This window comes from Ctenocephalides felis, unplaced genomic scaffold, assembly GCF_003426905.1.
Source record: "Ctenocephalides felis isolate EL2017-DRISC unplaced genomic scaffold, ASM342690v1 CF-g0.4_SCAFFOLD_03571, whole genome shotgun sequence".
NCBI lineage: Eukaryota > Metazoa > Arthropoda > Insecta > Siphonaptera > Pulicidae > Ctenocephalides > Ctenocephalides felis.
The window spans coordinates 32,711,935-32,734,443 of NW_020539725.1; positions in this window are offsets into that span (position 1 = coordinate 32,711,935).

Consider the following 22,509-nt stretch of genomic DNA (forward strand, 5'->3'; position numbering starts at 1 on the left):
TCGTCTAAAAGCGAGGCAAGCCTCTGTGGCCAAAGAAACGTGCGGGAGTGAACTCAATCGAGTTATTTATTGCTATCCTAAGCAAGTCGTAATTTATTGGCCGTTTTATCGTTGATTTACGGTAACGTACTTACCATATTCTATGCCGACTCAGGATGTGTCAGGTCATTGAGGAAAGCGGAAGATGGAACACAAATATTTTCACAGTTTTTTGACCCATTCAGCGTGCGAATTAGGACCGCAAGACGTTTGTTATGTTATGCCAGAGTCAACACCGCGGATCGGGGATTGCGGATTACGGATTGCGGATTGCGGCCCGCCCGCTATACACCGGATTGTTTGAAATTATTACATCCGCTTCTCCGGCGTCAGATGAAAGAATGTGGAAATTATGCAATTGTAAATACGATTTTAATGAACCTGGATGGTGTGCACTTGTGTAATATAAGCGAAATGAATATAAATGGCGAATTTACTTATCTATACATTTACGCACACTACACAAACAAACATATGTATGTATACTGGGCAATCCCAGATCTTGACGTCAATCTGAAACGAGGTGATAATATTGACTTCAACTGCCCTTGCTGCATGGCAACTGACTATAGTGGTGCATGGCATCGTGCCTTATAGCAAATTGCTGGCACTTCACGTACCAAAAATTAAAAAATTTGAAAAAGTTTTAATTTTTTTTTTAAACTTTGAAAGAATGAGATTTTTGAGAATTTTGAAATTATCGAAAATAAATAACATTTAAAAAAAAATTCTTTTTTTGAAAATTTTGAACTTTTTTTCAAAGCAAACGCTTTGTGTGGCTGCTTTAGAGAACCCATAGAAATGTAAACAAAATTCATACCCATTATTAAAATCTCTATAAAATATCTGATAATTTGATGTGCGTATGTTTAATAATCATTTTTGACCGTCAAATTGCGTTTTTTTTACTTTTTTCACTCGATCTGTAAAACTGCTAGGCTCGCCTTCCCAAAAAAGTCATCAGTTCTTTATCGATACAAATGAAATGCTTTTTGAATTATTGATAGCGGGCGCTCCGTTCTCTCAAAAACTGAATTATCATTTTTGGCACTTTTTGCCCCATATTATCGGAACGACTGGACCTGTCTTGCCCAAAAACTAATCAGCATGTCTCTTTATCAATAGGAATCGAATGTTTTTAAAATCGTTCAAATCGTTTGAACCATGATCCCAAAATCGTCGACAAAAATTTGTATCCGCACACACATACGAACATTTGTATCCACACGCACCTACTCTACGAAAAGTTAAAAAAAGATTTTATCTTAAGTTGTCTGTAGTACTATAATTTTTTATCTTCATCCTTAAGTTGCTTTAACTTTCAGTTGCACGTTTCTTTGTTAATATTAAAAAATGTTATAGTATAAACCATTCTAAATTATTTCATTTGTTTTAAATATATTAGTATAGTATATGTAGACCATAAATTAAATATTCGATATATAATAATAAATGAAATATATTATACAATTTGTCAATTATACTCATTTATGTTCTTTTGAAAGATGTTCGAAGGAGTTTCTTAAAATTATTAATTCAACTGATTATACAATCGGGATATGTAAGTTGAAAGGTTTCTTAAAAAAGGAATGGAAGCAATGGAAATATTAATGGAATAGATCAATGATGAATATAGAGTAAATGTGCAAAACGTAAATGATGAGAAATATGAATAAAGAGTAAATGATAAAAGAAGATAAATAAAAAGAAAAAAAATTAGAATAATTTATAATATGTATATTATGAATATAATGGAAATACCATGCAAATGATTAATATACAGTACACAAAGTAGTTCATTTGAAAGCACTTTGTTAGAGTCTTAAAATGTTATAGTTTCTTTCGATTTAGGATTTCAATACAAATAGGTTAGGTTTCAATGCCCATTAACTATTATCGTCTGAATATTAGTCTCAATATAATCTAAAGACTATTATTAAAATTAATAAAATTTAAGAAAAGTAAAATCAATTTTTCAACTGTAGCACTGATACAAATTTGATGAATAATAGCAACATCATGGAAGCCTTTTACTTATAAATGTGAATTTTCTTACCTTAAAAGAACGTTGGTGTTTAGGTGACTTACAAGTGTTTCGGTGATATTACAGTTCTGTCAGAATTTGTTGCAGAAAAAAAAACATAGAATATTTATCTCAATATTATTCGTACATATGTTCCTTTAATGCTCGCACTACATATTTGGACACGGGGCACTACTCTGACAGGACTAACGAGAAGGGTCTTAGCAAATTACTTTTGCATGTAACTAGATAAGTGACTCGCGCTAACGTTATATTACTTAGTGTTCGACTTTTGAAAATTGCGGTGAATAATAATGATTATTCACCTAGATCTGGTATTTTGTCAGAAATATTTATCAGCAGAGTTCCAATAACTATTAATTAAATTTATCTCTTGTGTAACTACTTTTTAACTTAATTTACTTGAATACTTGGGTATATTATCTATTTTACACTTTTACCAGGGTGAAGGTTCGGTTGGTTATTTTCACTGATATAATATGCATATATAAGTTTTGAATTTTCAAAACCGATTTAGCATTTTTCACCAGAACGAAAATCTAGTCAATGCAAATTATTTCAATGCAGCCATTGTCAAACAATTCAGAATGATTTGAAATGTCGAGAAAATATAAAAATAGCGAATCGGTAATATTAATCTAGAAAAAATATTTATCTAAAATATTATTTCTAACTAAAATTGATAATTTTAGTCTTACTTGTGGTTTGGATAGTTCTCAAATAGTTCGACATAAAAAGTGAAAATTGCTATAACCAACTTTACTTCTTGAGTGGATTTTTCGAAAATACTTGCGCTTACTTTAATTATTTTAATTTATTTAATATTTTACTTCGATTGATATTAATATTCATTATTGATTGGCACTAACCATTATCTATGAATACTAATCGATTTAAATTGCTGTAAGACTTACTTCAACTAAATCATTCTAAATTTTAAATGTATCATTTTAATTTATATACTCTATATTTTCTAGAACCGGTATTTCTAAACTTCAGGAAATAGTTAATTTCTCCAAATCGTACTGTCCATTAATTCATTAATTTCAATTTAGTACTTATATTCTGAGATTTTGTTTGGGAGTCCTGTGTACCTACTCGGTAGCCAGACAAGCATTTACTTAAATTCATGAGCACGACTTTGCAAATCGCTTCAACGGTGCAGTGATTGCTATTTAATTGCTAATTTATTCAACTAACGGATATTTTACCTGTATCACAAAAGCAAACACAAATTCTAATCACTCAATTTTCCGCATTATTTTCGTTCGAGCTCAAAGGTGTACTTGTAACTACGTGAAAGGTTAGTTTTTGTTTTTGAATGTTATCAGCAACGTTGAAACTTCTCATTGTGAGGATTAATGTTACAGTGTATAAAACATTTGAAGAAATTATATTATGGCTTTCCAAAGTTATTAGCAATATTATTTTTATATTGCTCTCATGTGATTGAAGTCATATACCACAATAACGCATTTATGAAATGCATGCACAATACATGTATCAAATGCAACTAATAATTTTTAATTTTTGCTAATTTATACTTATAATAGTTTACTTACTTTTTATATATTTAAAGTTGAATAAATTATATATCACTTTTGAATTCAGAAGATTTAATATATTTCTTAAAAGAAATGAATGTTCGATAGCTTATTAAGCCCATATATTGCTAGTTTGAACATTTTCAAAAAAGCTGATAATTTTCTTTACTATATTAAATGATATTCAGGAGAATATGAATATAGAGATAAAAAGTTTTCAAGTAAATATAATACAAGGATTTTTAATAAACCTATTAAAATAAATAAGTTCATCTAATTAAAATAATTCAATATATTTAAAATCATAAAAGAAATTTTTCAGAAACAGACCACCACATTGTGACCTCCGTGAAGTTTTTGCAATAATATCTTTTAGTAAATTGAACTGTTATCTCACTAATAAAATTTAAAGATATGCAAAAAACTAATTAAGATGTTATGAAAAAAAGGCTTTGACCGACAAACTGATGAGTTTAGTACATTTTTGTATCAAAAATCTATAAAAACTGAGCTCATAAAACTAATATATGCACCAAAATGATTGATATACAATTATTAAAATATATAAGCAGTTCAAATATTTATAAGCAGTTATAAATTTTAAAAGAATATAGAAAAAACATAAAAGTATTTATGAGATAATAAAATGTGGCTTAATTTTTAATCAAAATTAAGTTATCACGATTATATAAATTTTTGGATGCAAGTTCAATAAACGGTTCTGACGTTCACATTCATGTCATTACAAGTTAATCATATTTGATTAGGTTAAAATTCTTAATTATTCTGGATTTTCCACCAAAAGTTTCAAATTCGATACCCACCTGAAAAGCATTATATCAAGTAGAAGTGACATCAGTGTTTACTTAAAAATATAGATGGAAATGTGTTTCCGAATTAAAATTGCTCTTCTCCAGCATTGCTGGGAATGCTAATAATTCTAAAATAAGTTTTTCTTTCAAATTAAAAAAGTATTATCACATAGTTCATAGAATTTTTACCTTCTGATTAGTAATACTGGCAATCTGCTCGAAAGCAGGTCCATTATGTAAAAGCACTACTTATCAATGGCTCAATTTTCCACCATTGATATTTTTCTCATTGCCACTTTATTATTCACCATTATTCACTTTCTATATATTTTTATGCATTTTTTTTGAAACTTCTACTTTCATGCTTCCTGGTTATGTGCTTCGGATTTCAGTTCCATATATTTTCTCTTCTTGCCTAGGTCATCAATCTGCATTCTTCTTAATAATTTTTTTAGTTCTTATATTTTACTTTGACTAAAATAGGTAGAAAGCACTTTTTTGTAGAATGGGCCCGATCCAGTTTCTTTTTCTTTTAATGATTCTGATCAGTAGAGTTCTTTATTCACCTACTCTTCTCAGCACTTATTTATTTGTTACTTCATCTATCTCTTTTATCTATTAAATTTTCATCCAACACTACATTTGAAAGCCCTCTGGATAGTTTTTGCCGGACTTTTTTAGAGTCCATGCCTCTGATCCGTATAGAGCTATGCTCTAGACATAACATTTATTAGTCTCGAGACTTAGTTTGCTAGTCTGATTTGTATATTGAAAAAAATTCGAAAACTTGTCAATTTCATAAATCAAAATCCAAAGAGTAACTATTGAGATTAGTTGAACATTCAGTACATTCTGTTCAAATATTTAGTCTATCCTTCAATGTTCGATAAAGAATAATCCTTGCAATTATGTATATTTAATCTAATTGCATACATTACCTATCTAACTTGTTTGGAACATAAATGATGCATCGAAATAGATAAAATAATTCTAGAAATGATATTGCTTATGATATTTATATGGAATGATAAAATGTTCATCGAGGCACGTCCGGTTAAAAGCGATGATGTGTATCCGTTTGGTCGCTTCCCGGAAATCTACGAATTATGAAGCGCTTGTTATTGGACTGAAATATTTTTTATTAATCGTAATTAGACACTACTCGGAGTCTGTCGATCATTTTTCCGTCTTTATTATCCCATTAACATACAAAAATCAATAAAAAAAGTGTAATTAACAGACAATAACATTATCAACGAGTAATTAAATGAATTTATTGAATTAATTACCGCGATGGTTTCCTAGATAGAGGTTAATAGACTATTTGGATATAATTGTAACAGCGTATTAGATATTACATTAATTGCAATTAATTAGATTTTATACTTGGGCATTTTTGAATTTTGCTACTGTCTTCATTTATTATATAACCAGGATGCATAATTTTATACTTCAGAATTTCGAATTTAATTATTCTATTTATTTTCAACCATAATAAACTTTACTCTTGATTTTCTAAGTTTAGATATATATATATATATATATATATATATATATATACTTATAATAAATATTTCAATAACATTAGCCTATTATCTATTACTTTGCTTGCAAACAGGTATATATTTTATTAATGGCCAGCTTTGAAATTTTTTACACAATTTACACATGTTTACACATTTAAATTCATACTTTTATATACTATATTATTACAAAAAAATTATGCTTTAAATATTTAAGAAGTCCAGATTAAATTTTTTTCTAAAAAAATTTTTATATAGATAAAAAAAGAGAAACTCTTTCAAATAAAATATCATTGTTATTATAAAAATTAATTAAACATATTAAAATAGTTGATAGAAATACTTTATTTTTAAAGAGAATGTAGCAAATAAAAGAAAGATTTTACTGATTTCTATTATGCACACTATTTAATTTCAATATATAATGTTGTAGGTAATAATACGTAGTGTGTTAGTTTATAATCATGCTTTCGAAATAAACTATGATGTTCTTAGAGAAAAATTTAAACAAATTTTGCATAGTTTTATTGTCAATCAAAATAGTATACATTTTTTTAAGACAATATGATGATGGTTTTTAAGAGATCATCTCATGAAGAATAAAATTTAATAAACATATAATACCATTTATTATATACAAATATATCATTAATCTAAATATGATTGTAATATTGATCCGATAAATTTATATGTGTGTTTGAAAGTGTGTGTGTATGTGTGTGAGTGAATGACATAAGCCAAATAGCTCATAGAATAGTCATGTATTCTGATTGCTATTGAAAATAAAAATTAAAACAACAAAAATAAATTATTGTCATTATATCTATTCACATATAAAATAATAAGAGTACAAATTTACTATTACTTATCTAGTATATAAACATTTAATATTATCATTTAATAAGATTTAATATTGATGCTAAAATAATTTTACAATTGATCAAATTATTTATGAATGCTTTTTATTATTTATTGATATCGTAAATACAAAAATCTCATAAAGTTGTAATATCATTAGGTATGTTGAATTTGTTATTGATCCAAATTTACAATGGTAGAGCACTGATAAAACATATATTAATTTTAGATTCTTGATTTTTGTCTTTTATTGGTTAAAAACACATCAATTAATTCAGTAATACCTCTATCTTCTTTTTTATTCAAAAATCCAAATTTCTTGAACTTCACAATGTTTGCGTTCTAACCCTCTATAGACCGAAATTATGTTTAACATTTAAAAAATTTAGGTGAACCAAAAATCAGTAACTATAAACACATATATGCAAATAAAAAACAAAAAAAACATGTTTAAATTTTTTTTGGTAATGATGAATTAAGATACTTTGATGCCACAGCGGCTTATAATGCACACACTTATGTGTAAGAAAATGATATTTCAGATTGAAAAACCATTCAAAGGTCATAAATATTGATATTAAGATTTATGTGTCATCTATAAGTCATGATTATTTGGTAAAATATCGAACAATATAGAATGTGAAATGAAAGTTCGGGCACGTAGAGGGTTGTTATTTTGAACATATTGGAAAATATAGTATGTAAGGACCACATTTTTTCGGATTCTTTGATATATACATATTGATTGTTACTTCCATTCTTCAGACTTCTGTACGACAGTTCTAATCTGTATAGTTTGAATTATTTCTTCTTGCAAGAATTATTTTATATATCGGAAAATTTATATCATTACTTATTCAGATAAAACAACGTATAATTACTTAGAATCTGATTTAATATGCAAATTCTAGTACCATATAATGTTACATCGATTAAATATCTATAAATATAATAAATGAGATAATTTTCTAATCCTTAACCTTAATTTCGATGTTATTCGATGTACTTTTATCTTTACGTACGGTATGCAAAACGCAACGGCGTCGTCGTAACGAGAGCCTCTGCTTAAAAAATGCTCACGAGGTCCCGCGAATGCGCTAGACCGGAACGCGCGTCTGGAAGCGCGCCGGATCTAGCGGTAATACTACATCCTTCTGATACAGGAATTCACAGATAGACGTTACAAATTCCTCAAGACTGCTACTGATAAGCAAATTATCACATTCTATAGAAAATAATCGATTTATTTTATATCTGAAACGAAATGTAATACATTTATTAATTGCGCAGTTTAGATTTATTGTAAGTAATCTGTCGCAAATAATATTGTACAATATGTGTGTATATATATTTGTATCAATATATATATATATATATATATATATATATATATTTGGAATATTTTTACAGCCCAATCGTCGAATAAAAAAAGATTAAATAGAAAAATTATTTATTCCATTCGACACTTGATGTGTGTCATCAGTCAGTAATCAAACCAGGAAAAACAACAGAAAAAAATAATTAATGATGTAAAATTTATTGAACACTAAATTTGTGTAAAATAATAATATACTAAAATATTAATAACGAGGAATTAAAGGAGAACATATTGCCCTCCTAGATTCTGTGTTTCAATAGCGGTGCATTATGAACACTGATCAAGGTTACGCAGCAAGTGTGGTGATTGACTAATATATATATATATATATATATATATATATATATATATATATATAGGGTTGGAACGCGCAATTTGACTTTGAGCAATTATATAGTAAAAACCAAGCCAATCATATCACAACAAATATCACATATCGACACAAACAATCATCTAACTATGTTCATTAAAACTGATCTAATTCATCATTATTGGAATGTGTTGTTTTTTTCTTCAAAAAATTGACACCTGGTCGTGTTTACCCCATAGGCATGAAATTTTCAGAGAGATTTTACAAAATAATAGCTACACTTTTTAACCAATGCAAAATATAAACTTCGTGGGTACACTTTTGACAGAGATAACACTGTATATTTATACTTGATCTTCTATTTCTGCTTTTAAAAATATTCATCAGTAGATTTGAAATAACTAATTATTTTATTTATTTTTGTGAAATTGCTTTTTAACTTAATTTACTTTTCTTATGTGTTTACACATTTGTCAGGGTAAAGGTTTAGTTGTCTCTATAAAACCCACACACGTGTGAGCTTTTATAGAGGTTATATAGAAAATATTGTTGAATTTAACTTACAGTTAACAATATATCTGATAAAAAATTAAATAATGTTTACATAAAAATTATACCGAGGCCACGGAAACTAAATAACAAACAGCGCTCACAAGCAAAAACACAAATAATAAAAAAAACTTTTGTTATGGATTTTTAAACATTGCATCAAAGTTGATGTTTGATTAAACATTTTTTCTATACTTTGAAAAATTGTTGTTGAAAATTCTTAACTTCACTTATTTTTAAGATATCGATAGTGGAACATTTAAACCGCGAACCTTTAAGCCTTGTTTTATCTTATCTTATAAATAGTACCTATGAATAATAGCTATTAATAGACATTTAGCTATGCATATATTTTTTCCATTATTAGAAATCCTCATTCTCATTATGTTCAAACAATGGATAATATTTTTTAGTGCAAAATTTAAGAAAATATATTATTTGCAGTATAACAACATATTGCTATTAGTTTAATTCAAATTACGTTTGACAACATATAAAACTATTTCATAAATATACTTATAATGATAATGCCGTTAAACCGCCACATGCATCTTATTTATTATAGAATTATATATGATAATACTAATTTAAGTACAATAAATTAGCATTATCATGCATATAATTCTATAACAAATATGTTGTAGACAGAATATTATATAAACTTATAACGACACTTATTTTTTTTATTCACACTTAGAAGTTGTGCAATCATACTAATAAAATATAAGCTTATATATATTTTTTAGAAATATACAAAACCAGTAGAAACTATGTATTTACATATGTTCCAGATCAGAGGCCATTGCGGCGCCAAGCATTCTTTGTGACGCCTGATTTGTTGGACATTTCATAAATATTTAAATTTATTATGAATTATTTATTTGATTCGATTATATTACAAATAAATGTGGCCGAAGGTTCTACGGTTAATTGAGTTAAAAACAAGAAGATTGGATAAATCTTGTCGTTTTTTTATTTATAAACCGTTGCCAATTTTCTTTAGTTTATCTGTGAGAAACTTTCATAAAAGATCGTAGATATGTGCAAATTACAAGTTCAAATTTTTATTTACGATTTGTCTGAAGCAAAATAATCACTGCTTTTTGTAGTTTGCCGATGCTCGCTAATTTGTTTTTACAAATTTGATACAAGATTTTTTTATTTTTTTAAAAGTTATATAAGTTTAATTGCTACTAGAAATTGAATATATCAGTTGGCGGTTGTCCTTAAAAATGATTTTAACTTTTTTTTCACCAGTATATAAAATTATTTATCTGCTCTGCAATTGTTCCGTGATATTTCTAGTTATAATACGCTATCCTTTTATTTATTGAAAGTATTTAAAAATTATCCTGTAAATTTATTTATATAACACAAGGTTTACTAGATTTTCCGTTTTTTACTGAATTGCTTGTCCAATGCAGTGAAGTTGGTTTGATTAATTGTCTCCCAATTCACGATTGATTTTACATATACTCTAAGGTTTAAAAATTGGAATTAACCGTAAGAAACGAGTACAATTAACTCTTACCGGTGACTGGGACCATGTTTCCAGTCAATGAACACGAACGAAAACATTTACATGTACAGAAATTCGATTATACCTAATAATGGTATCAAATTAATTTGAAGAACACCAAATATAATCGCATAATAGAACGTTACTCCACGGAATCCAACTAACTGTATGGTCGCTTTTTGTCTCTAACTTAATCGAATACATGAAGTTATTTTCATTATACAATTTGCAATGTTTTTTTTAAATCGTTACTTGATTAGATTTGCTTTTATTAAAGCTTTAATAAATTTATATTAGATTATGGTTAAATAAACATTAAATAAATAATCTTTGAATAAGCAATTAAGGATTAACATAATAATATGAAACATCAGGTAATAATCTGCCAATTTTCAAATTTTCGAAGAAGTTAATGTTTTTATCAGAAAATCCGATTAAGTTAGTGTTTGACGTTATTCTGAATTGTTTGGCAATAAAATGTTAATAGTCTATACGAAAAATATCTTCAAATATAGTAGGCTTACTAATACAATGATAAATTTTATCTAAATCCAATTACGTTTCGATTTAATAATTGCTAAATCTCAATCCTTATTGATTGAGTTGATTATTTACACATTGCGAAATATTCATGCAACTTAAAGTCAAAATGGCACTCTTAAAATTATTTATTCCTATAGGGTTTCTATAGGATCTTTTGAATTCAATTCAAATCAGAAATAAATAGTGTATATATTATTATTCTACATATTAAAAAAAGTTATAGCTTATTATAAAAATATTAATGAAGTAAAAATAAAAATAAATCAATTAATAAGTTTTATTTAATTTTCAATACCAATCTTTAATATTGGCCCTAAAACGAAATTCTGCTTGGAGATGATAATTATTTAATTATTTGTATGGAATATAACTACTGTCGGGATAATTGTAAAAGATAATAGGCATTATATATGTACATATATACAAAATATTTTACAAAGATACAGATAATGATTTTTTGCTAATAAATTATATCTAAACATTAAATTTAATAATTATTTTATAGTACCTGTTTAACTTTAGTTTTCAATAAACAATATATGATGTAATATAATTTTATAAAATTTATTATATCATAAATTGGTTTATTATATATTTAAGATTGATGAAATTTTTTATTGCTTTTTGTTAATGAAGATCTACATTTAAATTTTTAATTTTAGGATTGCCCGCCAAATTTATTGATTAATTTGACTTATGATCTACAAATTATGAAACAGCACAAATTCAATAGCAAATGAAGATAAAGGTATGAAAATTAACATCAGTTTTGTAATACTTCAAATTATTATTTGAAGTTATTTATTTAATTATTTATTTATATTATATTATATTTTAAAATTATATATTAAAAAATAATTTCCTATCTTTTGGAATGTGCTTATCCAGTACATGGTAGGGTTTATACAAAAACCGACATTTTAGAAAACTGTTTTTCGAATTTTAATTTTACTAAAAAACCGGTTTTAGCCGGTTTTCGAATTTTATATAAAAATAAATTTTTGCTCGAACATTCTGTAATTTATCCGCAAATTTAGTGTAATTTAGATCAGTATTTGTCTGAATTTGTTTATTGTTCAATTTTATGGATAGTATACAAAATTATTTTAATTTTAATTAGTAGAACTAAAAAATAATAGTTTATCTTGATTAAATAACTTCGAAAATAATTATTTGTTATTTATGCATCATTTTCACATGTAAGAATGAAAATATTTTTATGATAGTGAAAGGAAAGTTTTCGAATAAATAAAAATACTACATTTTTAAATAAAAAACATGCATTAAATAAAAAAAAATGAAAAATATTAGATACATGTTGATACATATTTGTTAATATCAATTTTGGTTTTAAAAACAATTAAGCTCGGGTGTTGTCTATTCCTGATTTTAATAAATTAAATTTAAACATTCTAAGTGTTAAATAAAATATGATTTCAAAAAACTGAGAACATCTATCGAATTGCTACTTAGACGTGACCTTTGTTTACTCTCAAAATTTCCTGAAATAGAAAATACTTTTATACTTGCGACCAAATTATGCTTAAAAAGCCTGATATAATAATTCTAAGTTTTTTGTTCTTTTATTTGTGGCTTTTATGATTTAAAACTTTTTTTTAAGTTTGAGTAGATGAAGTTACTTCTTCAAGAAGAAGTCACACTGATTTAAATTTCTGGGAATCATTGCAAACTGATAAGATATCAAATGCTATTAAACCGATATGGTTTCGAGAATCAAAACGCTTTCATATATCTTTTGTATTTGGCGATATCTGTTATTTTCCATATATACAGTGAAAACCGATTTTTTGCACTGAAACCGGTTTCGAATTCCCTAATTTTCTTCAAAAAAACGGTTTTTAAAACCGGTTTTTGAAGACCGACAAACCCTCTACGTGGTAAAGCTTTCATCTTGAAACCACAAGGTTCCGAGTATAACAAGAATTCCTCATAACAAGAATTTTAGATTGTGATATACAATTTGCGTTGAGAATATATATTAAAAGTATGTTTTTGGACATTGCTGCAAAAAGTTAAAAAACATCATTGCTATCATAAAGGCTATTCATTGAGCTGAATATAATTGTAACAATAATAAAATTGAGATTGCTGTTCGAAAACAGAAAAATATATTTTGTTTTATTCCAAATACTTTTATAAATAGAACTTAAAACAGAAATATTTTAAACTTTTTAATTTGCTGTGATCTAATAATAACAATAAACTTATTTTGGAAGAAATGTCCAAACCCTCGTTTCAGAGATTAGCTCTCCTTACAAATGTCTTAGTCACCTAACGCAATTCTCAAAAAATGTGCCGTTAGAGTAGCGAACAAATTCTTTCGTCGCACGAAAATTAATTATACAGTTTTTCTGGTGTAAGTACTCTTAGTAGGTATTGAATGTATGTCTTTTGATGTGCTAATGCACATAGTCTCTCTAAGAACCGCTTATCTGGGAAGTTGGGAACAGTTAGTTTTGTTAAAAAGTGCGATTGTAACATTGACGTTATGGTAATCAGCAACCGATCGTGGGTTACGCGAAGACGGATGAACGTCATGGCATCGATGTGCTCATTACAATTATTCGGTAATTAATAGGAAAAAAGAACTAATTTAATTTTATACAACATTATTTATTGAAAAAAGCGATTTGGTAACATGCTTGATTAAACGGATAATACACTACATAATTTAAGAACCCCCTGATCACATGATTTTTAACTTCCCGAAGGAGAACGCAGTTTTGAATCGATTTTGAAAATTCAAAAATCGTTCGAAAGATATTGGTTGGGAATCGTGCAGATGAGTCTTTGGTAGAGATCGGCCGGGCCGTTTTTTCGTAATAAAGTTTTGGAAAAATTTTTTTTAGTCTTCTAGATCATACTAAAATATTACGGTTCTACGACAACTCGTTCAGCTTTAAAAATTCATCAAAGTTTGCAAAAATTAGTGTCGTTTTTTGGCATTTGTCAAAATTAGACCTTTCATTGACGTTTGCTCAGAAACGCCTGAACCGATTTCAGAAATTTAAAAATCATTTGATGTGTCTCAAGGCCGAGCCGTTCCTTTGAAATTTGGAAAAAAAGTGTTAAACTTTTCGTCCACATTTAAGCTCATGCTACCGAATCGATTTTAAAAAATCAAAAACTGTTTGAAAGATATTAGTTGGGAATGGTACTGATTAGTTTTAGATGAAAATTTACCAAGCCGTTTTCTTGTAATTAACTGTTGAAAAAAAAATTAAGCCGATTTTCATGGAACTTTTTTTGGCGATATATATTAAGGTCCTATAGCACTTACTGAAATATTACGGCCTTACGACAAGTAATTTAATTTTAAAAATTTATCAAAGTTTAAGAAAATGAGTAGTTTTTTTGACGTTTGTTAAAATTAAAATTAGATGATTTACTTGATATAACGATAGAGTACTTGGTCTTAATTAATATATTAAAGCATTAAAGTCCTAAGGAAACTGATTCAATTATAAAAATGATTTATTTTTGTAAATTTGCTTTTAGGATATTCTCCGAGTTAACGTGTTTGTTCGTTTTCAATTATGTGTAATAAATCTACTCAGAATACTTTTATTCACTCATAAAGTAATTTATTTTTTATTGATTAAGTCGATTATTTACACATATCGGGAAGTTCATGTACTTGCCTCAAGGTAGAATACCAATATCAACTAGTTTATACCTGGCCAGTATCAGCATTTTATATGTAATACTTTCCTCAAAACTTAAAGCTCTATCCAAAAACAAGCTTTCTCATATAATGAACTAAGTTTTCGTAGTTTCGTGTGTTCAGCAGAATGAATTTGTTTTAAATTTTTTTTATCGATACTATGCAATTATAGCACAATTGTTACGTAGTTTTTTAGAATAATCTTTAGGAATTTTTTTTGTTTTATAAACACGTAATCTATGGATAAAATAGTTAAAAAAATAATATTTCAAATATAAGTGATACTAAAATTATTTAGAACTACGTTAAAAATAATATTTATCATGTATAAAGTATTCGTTTTTTTTTTCAAAAAATTCTATATTTTCTCAGGTATTATTAATTGATTGAATAATTTTTTATAAACTCAAATACAATTATATTTATAAACACAACTGAATCTCAAAGAAAAGATGTAAAAAAACTGTGAATTTTTGCAAAAACTCAGATATATAATATTAAAATTGCTTGTAGTGCTAATATTTTCGAATAATATTAATAAGTTTTCTAAATTGAAATAATGTTAAGCAATGAATTCCGCCAAAATTATAATTTGGCCGCCAAATTTTTGAGAAAGGATTTTTTAAACTTAAAATAGTATTATATTTTAAATACAAAACAAAATCTCAAAGTAAAGATATAAATAAACTTTGATTTGTTTTTGCAAAAATGCAAAAGTTCATTTTTCATACTTCAAAGAAAGTTTTTTTTTAGTTTAAAAAACGTATCACATTATTTTATAGCCTCATGGTAAATATCTAAAAAAAATTTAAAACTACAGGATGCAATCAATATCTTCTTTATAAATAAAAAATAATAATAATAATGAAGATATAACATATATCCAAAAGTTTTACCGGAAGATCTTTTATCTTACATGATTTTTTATCATGAAACTATCAAGTATTTCACTATTTAACAATCATGGTTAAAACTCAAACTTTTGATGGAACTTGCCAACACACTACTGTACACAGTTTTTTGAATAGGTTTTATGAATAGGTTCAAACTCAATCAATTTAAAAAAAAATCCTACAAAACTTGGGTTAAATGCAAATTATTGTTTTTGACTCTGATCCTAAAAATGCTATTTAAGATGACCAATCCAAAGATAAAATAGGCAAATTTAATAAACCATCAATCAAAAAATGATCACAGGTTTCCAAAGTTGCACCAAAGCTCCAAATTGCATCAATGCTCATAATTTTGTCTGATTTTTTTTTTAATTCTGCTTATTATTAATACGATCAATACTATAAACCGTTCTGGCTTGACATTGAGTTCTGGCACATCATTGCAAATAATATTTAATTTAGTTATTAAATTCGACTAGCATTATAAATAAAAACGGTTTAAAATTCTAAGAATAATACAGAATTCATAGCAATGAAATGTGTACTTATCTGCACTTTATTTGAATATTATTTTTGATAATATATTATTATATATATTGAATGAAATAAGAACGCCTAAATTGTCTTCAAACACTAAGAAGATTTTAACATTTACTGGCGAATTGGGGGCATATATTGAGTTGCCATCTTATACTGAGTTCTAGCAACAAGGTAAAATATTTGAATCTTGGATCGGTTTCTGTATATACTTGCGGTAGAGTTATCAGGTGTTTTACCTGCGGAATTTATAAACTATAAACACACTAATTACTAAATATGATTAACTATGAACTATGAATTATTACACTATTTGCAATTTTGCAGTATACAAGTTTTTGTCAACCTGTTTTTGTGATACTAGTTACCTATATCTCTACAAAATTTGCATATAACCAATTTATATTTATGTTTATCTATGCATATAACGTTTAATCCTAAATACCATGAATAATATATTTGATTACATTAAAAGTATCCGAGAGTTATTTTATGGAATTACTGTTAATAATATTTTTATTATGGCAAATAAAGAATGCAGAACAATGCTAATACAAAAAAGTATAAAAATCATTTTTGGTTAAAAATACTTGAAATCAAAATTGACTTTTTTATTATCAAATTGACATATTGTAAATAATAATAACAATAAATTGTATGTGCATTATAATAAAAAATTGCCAAATATGATTCACTCTCTGAATAGTATTACCAAACTTATTGTACAAGGCACGATAGTTTAATATAAAACATATTTTTGATAGCTATAAATAATATCTTCAATAGTTTTTTTTAACTTTGTTTTATATATTCTAGATATTCTAGATATTCTAGAATTCATGATTTGTTAGAAGTAGGATTTGATTCTATTTTCCAAACTATTCTTGCACACAAAGTTGCTGCAAGTTTCAGATGAAATTTTTCTACATTCGATCTCTACGTTTCAAAATCTCATCACATATCATATATAGATAGAAATTAGATTATACTATAACGATATTTATGTCAGTGTCTTGCATTCAAAAACCAATATCGAAAGAAATAACAAGCAATACGTATGTTATTGCACTAGTAGAAATGCAATAATAATAGAAGCTTCGATGTAAAATTTACTTACTTCTATAAATGATATAATTAACAAAACTGTTTTGACTAAATGTCAACAAAAAGTCGAGTTTTGGCTCTCACACACGTATCTAATTTTAATTGTAATATCGAACAATTTTCAATATCTTAAAACTTGAATGTTGCGAGAACATAAACTCTCTTTAGGAAGTTATAACAAATATTTTTAGCAAGAGAAAGAAAATAATTTAACCATCTAACGTTAATTTTACGTTTCGACGAATAGTCTGCTGCATTATTCATAAAGTCACTCATTAAAGTTATGATATTCTTGCTCGCAAGAAGAATCGATACTTTTACTTGTTTCCAGATACTAATGTAATACTATTAATATGACTGTTTTCATCAAATAGTAGAATAATATTACCTATATCTCAATTAATGAAAAACTAAATTTTGAAATGTGTGTATATATCATTTCTACTAGTTTTTATTTATGAAAATAATCACAACAGTCACGGAAATACTTTTTAAGATATATAAATATGGCTTGTATTTAAAATTTTAAATCAGTTGGATGACATATTTTGTATAATTTTGCAAAAAATTGTAACAAAAACTTACGTAATGTACACTTTACTTTTGGAACCACAAGTGCTGAATCCTGACAATTTTTTTTTTACAAAGTAGAGAAAACTGGGTACGGTTGTGCCACTTTTTTTTGATCAGCAATAATTTTGTTAATTTACCAGTTTGCTGGGAGAAGAGTAAATTAGATAGTAATTTAAACATTTGAATAATAAACTACTGTCCTTAGATGCGATGAATAATGAATAATAATGAATAAATAAAGCAAATAATAAATCACAAATTCAAATCATTCAAGAAAAGAGCGAGTGGCTATAACCATCAAAATGATTTATAACAATTTTTATTATTAGAATTATGTAACCCAACACAACACAATCATATAAACAAAATTTATACATTAACATATATAAAAAAGCAGATTGTTTTTGAATAAGAAATATTTGTAAAGTCTTTTGTTTTTTTATTTTGTTTCTTTCTCTTTCTCTCTTGTATTTTATCTTGGTTAAGTCAGATTTGTTTATTTGTTTAATTTTTGCCCATAAAAAGTAATACATTTTACAACATATATTTATGTCACATAGAAACAATGTGATCTATCTGTATATAATTTTACCTTCAATAGTTATTAAAAAAAAAGGAATCAACCATAAAACTTACTTTTGACTATGCGGTCTACAGATTATGTTAACGTAAGGCGCTGACTCAATGCAATAATGGAAACTTGTTCGTACAAACATACTTCATCTTTTTCATTTTAGACTCTATCTCAATATCAGTAGAATTTAGCTGTTATGACACATGATTAGCACAACTGTACCCGGTTTTTCCTACTAGAATTATCAAAGATTTATTATGATTACTTGTAAGGAAGAAATGTCTTGGGTGTAAGAATCTTTTTATAAATTTTTATGTAAACAAGTACATCCTAAGAGCCTTCTGTAAGAGCCTAGTATTACTTAGATATGAAAATTACAATTTTTTTTGAATAAAGTTATCCAAACTATAATAGAAACTTTATTGAAAAATGTTTTCATATTTGTTACCGGTTACCAGACATACAACTATATGTCTGGTATGTAGATATGTAATGTGTTCCGTATTTCCCCACATCAATATCACAAGCAATAACAGCGATTCAATTTCTCTAAAAGTGCTATTTATATCGAGCTATTATTATTGTTTTAATGCATTGTGCATAGCATGTATCGAAGTAGAACATGTCATTCGGCTCACTTAATATTGCAGTGCAGACATTCATGAATAGAATTATATGCAAATGATATTTTATTTAAACTAGTAGTGTATGGCATCGTGCTTTGGGGAAAATTGCTGGAACTTTCCGTACCAAATTAAAATTATGAAAATCTTCGATATTAAAAAAAATTGTAAAATAAACCATTTTTTTTTGCTTTTATCAAAAACAAACGTCTCGTCAACACAAGCAGAAAGTTTTTTGAATCATTCAAATCATATGCTTATTTCTCTCCAAAGCTGCCATTTTTTGCACATTTAGCTCCGTATCTCTAAAACGGCTGGACATAAACTAATCACTACTTCTCCCCATCATTACGAATTGAATGTTTTTTAGATCATTTAAATCGGATGCTCCGTTCTCTTAGAAACTCTCAATTTCAATTTTCTGAATTACCGACTATTGCCAAAAACTAATCAGCACATCGCTCTATCATTAGGAATCGTTTTTTTAAATCATTCAAATCGGTTGATCCAAGCGCTCGAAAACGTGGACAAAAATTGTATCCATACATACACACACACATCCATTTTTTCTAAGGTGTGCCAAAATGTTCAGAAACCTTTAAAGCGTGGATATACGCAAAAAAAATTAGTTTCGATTTTTGGACGATTACAACAATTTACCTTACGGGAAGTTAAAAAAGCAACAAGCCTTGTTATATTATGTACAATTCGTGGAACAAAAATAAAGTAAACAAAAAAATTCACAGCTCCGATCCTTCATCGAAAGTTGCATGAGTTTTCTGATTAGTAAAGCACATAATAAATTATAAAATTTATTTCAAACGTATTTTTGAAATATATTTTATTTACACTATACCATTTTCTTCAAATAAATTATTTTGCCCTAAATTAATTCAAAATACAAGATTACTGAAACATTAATATGCGTGTAAAAAAGCTATAATCGGTGTCGATATATGAAAAACAATATTACGATATAAATTTTGCGAATTTTTAATCTAATTTGAAATTATAAAAAGTTTGTAGGCTAGTCATTTTGAAATAACATGAAAAAATGTGCAAAAAATGAGAATATTTTTTTAGTTAGATAATAATCAATTATTATTAAATATTTTTTTAATAAATTAAAAATATGTAATTAAACAAAAATTCTGGTAATATTTTCGAATTCTTAAAAAAAAAATACTGATTTTTTTTAATTTTGTAGTTTGTTGAAAAAAAAAATTAAGAATGGGACATCTTATAAAAATTTCTTTGATAAATTTCCAAAGCTTAACAAAAAAAAAACTTTCGTAGAAATAATAGTCTTATATAAGCTTGTCAAATATCTCCCTTCCGCCTTTTTGTATTAAACCAAGAACAAAAAAGCGGAAGGGAGATATTTGACAACCTAATATTTTGAATAAATTATTCTTTCAGCTTTAATATTGAAACTGTAATACTTTAAGTATTAGTTTTGCATCATTTATATATGTCAAAATAAATATATCTACCTTTATTCAGTGCTAATGCATTAAAATACTCACACATACATTAATTAGAATTTATTATTCTAATAAAAAAAATCCTTGTAGGTATGCAAATAATATCAGAAATATTGATATAAAATATGTTATTACCATTCAATTTTATCAGGAAATGTGAGCGAAATTTGAGCTTACAAAATATAATTTTCAAGATGAAAATGATATTATTCTTAAAATAAATATTGCACAGTTCAACGTTTATTAACTACTTTCACCTGTCTCACGTCAAATGAGTAAAATATACACTTCACACAGCAATTTTTATCATCGTCAATTTACAGTTATATTATACAGAAAGTATTTATTTAAATCTTTATATGAATTCTTTCAAAACGATTGTGTGGTTTTATATGACATACAACATATGTATATGACCAAATATTTCGTAATTTATTATATGTTGCAGTCATATGCACAATGAAACTTAAATATGAATATAATGAAATATTCAGTTAAAATGGTATGCATTAAATTTTAAACAATCAGTTGGATTTAACATACATACGGAAAGTGTTTATTGCATATTTATTACTTTGAAATTTTGGTAAGTGATAAATAAGCAATAAAAGTATATTTGTCGATAGTAAACACTTCATATAAACAATAGAGCGCAATTAACACAAATTAACGACTGACTAATAACTCTATTTTAATTAATAAATAAGTCTGACTAATTGAATTATATTCATTCAATTATGAATATATGGTTTATATTATATAGCCCATTCTCGACAACCTGACATAGTGCAGCAGTGATGTCCATTTTTACTTGAAAAATATGATTACAATAGAAATTAGCCCATTTCAGGCACTGCGGTGTGAAATGGCAATGGAAAATCTGTTGCACTATTCCTTCCTGAATCAAGTTCGAGATTACTTCTGCTCACGGACCTGCCCTAGAGCAACATTACCTATCATAATATATATATATATATATATATATATATATATATATATATATATATTACATAATTATTCTTGAATTTACTACACTTGCTTATAGTTGTGAGCAATATATTCATTCGATGAGAATTACAATGATAGTTCATTTTAATAGACTGGAAACAAGTTAATTTTGCAATGACTCACATATACAACGCAGTATTACTTCATAGCTATTTTATGAAATAACAACTTTTACTTTGCAAATGCTTGCAATTTTTTCTATTTACTTTATTATCAATGTATCATACTTTATCATCTGATTAAAGTCGTTTATATGGTACGAATTAGGGCGCATTTTTTTATCAATTTCTGTAGCTTTTCAGTATTATTCATAATACTAATAGTTAGCGTAATTATAATAATTAATGGTTAGCAACTATAATTACTTGGCAAATGAATAATGATGGGAAATAGTAAATTTTGAATCGAGGTTTCCTATATAATACTATACAAATTTGTTTTGGAAAACTCAAATATTATGGAACATAAGAATATTTATAAACCACTTAACCTTCATGTGGGTTGTTCTATAATATTTATTCATCATGGAATCAAGATAATAATTTGAGTTTTAACATCATCAAATAAATAAATATTTGTGCAAAATTAATTTTTATTCCACGATGAATAGGATTTAATTAGAGGTTAATTGGTTTGTAAATATTCTTATGTTTTATAATATTTGAGTTCACGTTTTGTATCACAGATGGCGCAAGAATTTACTTAATGACGTTTGTTAATAACAAATATAAAAAACTTGCAATTGGCGTGCGCTCTATCTAAGTGTTTATATTAAGAGCTAATACTATTAGAGATTCATTTTTTATTCATTTGGAAGCATTGGCGCCCTTGGGAGCAAAGATATTCGAAAATGTATATATATATATATATATATATATATATATATATATATATATATATATGTCGTAA